This window comes from Saccopteryx leptura, chromosome X, assembly GCF_036850995.1.
Source record: "Saccopteryx leptura isolate mSacLep1 chromosome X, mSacLep1_pri_phased_curated, whole genome shotgun sequence".
NCBI lineage: Eukaryota > Metazoa > Chordata > Mammalia > Chiroptera > Emballonuridae > Saccopteryx > Saccopteryx leptura.
Window position 1 is genome coordinate 109,516,940 of NC_089516.1, and position 5,513 is coordinate 109,522,452.

At 37.4% G+C, this 5,513-nt stretch overlaps 1 non-coding gene across 1 annotated transcript; it reads left to right on the top strand.

Annotated features, from left to right (window-relative positions):
• Positions 1 to 4,727: 4,727 nt before the first annotated feature.
• On the top strand, positions 4,728 to 4,803 carry TRNAT-CGU (transfer RNA threonine (anticodon CGU)). Its single transcript has one exon. It is a non-coding gene; the product is annotated as a tRNA-Thr (tRNA).
• The last annotated feature ends 710 nt before the right edge of the window (positions 4,804 to 5,513 follow it).

Here is a 5,513-nt window from a genome sequence, read left to right on the forward strand (position 1 = left end):
ATTAAAATTTCCTGCAAGGAAATATGCTCCTTACCTCAGAATAATTCTGGATGGATCTGACATTTAAACATTCTTTTAAATCATTAAAAAGTAAAAATAACTTGGGATTTTTAAATATATTTTCACAAAGTGAGGAAGGAGATTCTAAACAAGCCATAGAATCCAGAAGCCATAAAGAAAATATTAACAAACTTGAATGCATAAAATTTGTAAAAATCTACATGGAAAAAACACTATAACCAAAATCAAAGGACAAGTCAACAGACACAAAACTAGTTTCCTTAATATAGAAATAAATAAATAAATAAACAAACAAACAAACTCCTGCAACTCAAAAAGAAGAAGACCAATAGAAAAAATAGGCAAAGGATTTGAACTGACAATTCACACAAAAATAAAACTGCTTTTAGTATGTCAAAATCACTGGTACTCGCTCCAAATGAAGGAGACGCTCAGTTACAATGAGATTCCATTTTCACCTATCAAATCTTCAAAGATCTAAAAGTTTGAAAACACTATTTTCTATGAGGGTATGGGAAAACTGGCACTCTCATATTTTTATAGGAATGTAAATTGGCGCAACTAGTATGGAGATAAATTTAGCAACATCTATCAAAATTTAAAATAAATGACCCAGCAATTATATTTCAGATAATTTTTATCCTGTCAAACTTCCATGTTTGCAAAATGACACATGTATAAGAGGATTTATTGCAGCATTGTTTGTAATAGCAACGGTTGCAAACAACCAAATGCCTATCAAATAGGGGGACAGTGTAAATAAATAGAAGACCTATGTGGTTATACAAGTGGCCTCCAGAACTTAAACATGAAAAATGATAAAGAGCTGTTTCTGAGGAAGAAAACTGAGGGACTGGGGATCAGTGATCAGAAGAATTTACCTTTCATTGTATATATATATATATATTTTTTTTTTTTTTGTACTCAAGGTTTTTGTTTGTTTGTTTACTATGTAAGTAATTAACCTATTTTTTAAAATGTATTTGCTTAACAAACATGTCAAAATTAGCACTGCCAAACATTATCAGCTTTCTCAATATCAACTCAGAGCCTGACCAGGTGGTGGCGCAGTGGATAGAGCATCAGACTGGGATGCGGAGGACCAAGGTTCAAGACTCCGAGGTCGCCAGCTTGAGCGTGGGCTCATCTGGTTTGAGCAAAGCTCACCAGCTTGGACCCACAGTTGCTGGCTCAAGCAAGGGGTCACTCGGTCTGCTGAAGGCCCATGGTCAAGGCACATATAAGAAAGCAATCAATGAACAACTAAGGTGTCGCAACAAAATACTGATGATTGATGCTTCTCATCTCTCTCCATTCCTGTCTGTCTATCCCTCTCTCTGACTCTGTCTCTGTAAAAACAAACAAACAAAAAAACCCTACTGCTGTGGTAATTAACTCAAGCAGAATTCCAAAAAAGGTTTATATACACATACAATCTCTCAAATAGATTTTTTTCAATGTCTGGAGAAAGAGACTGTGGAACTGGGGGCCTGGGAGACTTAATTTTCATTGTAAATTCCTTTGCATTATTTTTTTGTTTCTTTTTGGTTTTTGTTTGTTTATCTGTTTTGTTATCTTACCATAAGCATATATTTACAGATGAGGAGACTGCAGTTCAAGCAGGGTTAAATAACTTGCCAAACATTACACAGGTAGTAAAAGAACCAATAGTATAAAAGTATAAAAGATTATTCAGCCAATCAATAATAAATCGCCTTTCCTAAGTATAGACCTTTCAATGTATCCCTTTTAAATTTCATCATTTTAACCCATATGACCAGTTGGCCAAGCTCTTTTTGGACATTGATCCTAGATCTATTGCAGTCATCTTTATGAGTCACATAAATCTGGAAAGCATGCTTTCCATGTTACTATCCAACCTTTTGATGAAAATGAGCTACCAGTCCAATCGATTGTACCATCCATTATTCCACTTGCACCCCAATTTCCCCCTGCTCATAGGATATCTGAAGATACAAATGTCACAGAATTTTGAAATCCAGTATCCACAGCATTCCTTTGCTCACTAAGCTGCTCTGAAAACTTTTTTACAGTGGGTATTTGAAATGAATATACAATTGGTTTTTTACTACATTTTGCAGGCTTCTGAAGTTTATAACCTGGCCAATGTCCCAGAACTCAAACATAAACTGTATCAGAAAGACTATGGTTTCCACTCCCCAATTTTTCATAACACATTTGAACAGGACATTTTAAAAAGTATAAATGTACAGCCGTTTCCCCCTGGAATGAACCCACTGCCACTGAAAATAACCCAGACAACTGAACACAGCAGCTGGCAAAGGAGAGGTGTCTCTAGCCTGGGGGGAAGGGAGCTAAATGCATGCCACGGGGAATTATGGAAGAAGCATCAGTCTCTCTTATCCTCTTGCTCTATTTCTAACAACACACACACTACAGTCAGTGTTAGGAGGAGAACCTATTTCCTGGTTTCCCTGTAATTACACACTATAGTATTGAATGTTTACATAGGTAACCGTAACTGAACACAACTGCTAAGTTTCTGGGAAATTCTGTGAAGCAGAATTTTTTTCATTGACTTGCCCTACCAAATTGGAGCCACAATGCCCTGCAAAGAATTTTGTCCCCCACTTACTAAAAATTACACTTACAAATACAGCAAAATTTTCAGTGACATATTTTAGAGGGGAAAATGCGATTAACATTAAAATAATAATAACATGTTTTACTCCAAATGTCACCGAATAGAATGACTAAAGAAAAACATCACAGAATGTCAGAGATTGGGGTAATTAATAGGTTACTTGGCTCATGTTGCCTCATATACTGTTCTATGAAAGCTTAGTTTTGCATTATTTCTAATATTTTCCCATTTTAGATTCACCATCCCCTTTTCAGAACTCTTCATCAGATAAGTCTGTTAGGTTTGTTATGGGATTTGTTTTGATAGGAAAAGATGAAGAAGGGGTCCAGAATGAGTCTCCCCAGAATGTGCCATCCTGGCATGCAGATTATTTTAAGCTAAAAACAATTAAAATCCAACAAACTCAAGAAGAGTTTGGTTGTCTTTTTTTTTCCTTCCCCTTAACCTGCTTAAAGGAATTCACCTAGAAAAACCTCCTTCAGTAAAGAAACCTTCACACATTCACCTTAGCATGTATGAACTAAGTGCAGCAGACAGAGAGAAGCCAGGCAGTGTCTGTCAGAGCCCCTCTATCCCATTGCTCTTGGAAGACTCAGCAAGAATATGTTCACCACACCTTTGCTCTTTCTCAACTACCTGTGAGTTGCCTTCTTTCCCTTTGAAATCCATTACCCTTGCCTCCCTCTCCTTAGTCCAGAATGGCATATAATCCTCACAGACCCAATGTGTCTTCAGCTCTCATATTCTTATGAAACCCCAGTATACATAATAAATTTGGTCATTTTTTCCTGTTAATCTGTTTCATGTTACTTTGAGTATTATTCCAACCAGAAGCACTTGGAAAGGTAAGAGGAAAACTGTTTTCCCACCCCCACAATAACAATGTATAAAGGTCTGTTTCAATACGCAATTGACTGGAAGCTAGTTAATGTCCAAAAAAATGATTAGTAAATTAAGATTGCGGCTAGACTATTCTCAATCTAATGTTTAAAATGGTGAGTTGCTCTGTAAGGTATGTTATTATATCAAAACAGTGTCTGTTGAGATTGGCAAAATGCTGACCACAGTTAGATATTTAATTCTTTATTGTCATTTAGCATTCCAGGATAGAGTATAATAATGGTTAACTTTTAGTGAGTATTCACTATATACCAGATGCTGTGAGAATGTGTTTTTTACAGGTATTATTACATTGAAATCTGACAACAACTGTATGTGGTAGAAAGCCTTGTTATCCCCATTTCATAGAAGAACTGGGGCACAGAGGAGCTAAGTAATATGACAAAGATCACATAGCCAATAGTGGTAGAACCTAATATGAAGCCAGACTAATTTCAGAGCCTGAACTCAATCACTATAGTGGGAAAGGAATTTGTAATTTGTGTTGATGGTGGATGGAAGAGTAGATATAACAGTAGCAACTTCATTTTTTTTTTAAGTGGGGTTGCTGTTTGTATCTTACTAAATTAATTTCTTGATTTCACAGTTTCTCTAAATCAGAGACACCTAACCACTTAGATTAGATTATGTATATGTAAATGGTTTTAATTAGGTTACAATTGAACTCCACCCTCCCACCCCAATAGTGTAGCTTTAATGATGCCTTTAGCATAAGTGGTGAGAGCACATTCCTCTGGAGAAGGGCTAGGAAGAAAAATGGGAAAGATTGTTTTCCTGAAGCTAGACTGAAGGTTTGGGCAGAAAAAACCTGGAGATATACTTATTGGGAGCACAGTAGTCCAGTGCTCTTAAGACTGAACTTTTTTTTGTGTGTAAATTAGTGAAAATTCTGACACAGCTAAGAATAACAATACTGATTCTATACTCTAGTCCAGTGTTTCCCAATGAACAGTCCACCAGAAATTTTGTGCTGGTTCGCAAAAGAGTTGAAAAACACTGGTATATAAACACAATAAACACAACTAAATAAACACAATTCAATAAACACAAGTAAATATATCAATACAACTAATACTGATATTTCAGATTATTGGATTTTAGTTAAGAAGTCATATTAAAAAATAGGGATTCTAGAACAAAGATCCTGACTGTTTGAGTGATGTACTAAAAATATATATAGGCCCTGGCCGGTTGGCTCAGTGGTAGAGCATCGGCCTCGTGTGCAAGAGTCCCGGGTTCAATTCCCGGCCAGGGCACACAGGAGAAGCGCCCATCTGCTTCTCCACCCCTCCCCCTCTCCTTCCTCTCTGTCTCTCTCTTCCCCTCCTGCAGCTGAGGCTCCATTGGAGCAAAGTTGGCCCGGGCGCTGAGGATGGCTCTATGGCCTCTGCCTCAGGTACTAAAATGGCTCTGGTTGCAACAAAGCAATGCCCAGATAGGCAGAGCATCACCCCCTGGTGGGCATGCTGAGTGGATCCCGGTCAGGCGCATGCGGGAGTCTGTCTGACTGCCTCCCCATTTCCAACTTCAGAAAAATACAAACACACACACACACACGCACACACACACACACACACACACATATATATAACAGCCAACTGAGCTGCATCCTATCTATGAATTACAGTTTCTCCCCCTCCTTCCCCTTTTCACAATCATCTCCATAAGCTCTCTCAAAGTCCCTCCTGAATAACAACTATCACAAAACCAGTCCTACACATTTTCCCCTAAACTATATCCAAATTACCTATTTTTTTACTTTCACTTCAAAAGAAATAAATCTCCCCCCTGCACATCCCTAATCAGTTACTGCTTTTATGTTCTTTCTCTTGATTTAGGGGTGGTAACAATTATTATTATTTCTAGTATTAGTCATGGTCTTCCAGAGAATAGCAAGGCTATAATTCATGCTCTACTGCAATTGGCAAATCAGGCAAGTGAAAAACAGCAGAAGCCCATAATTTAA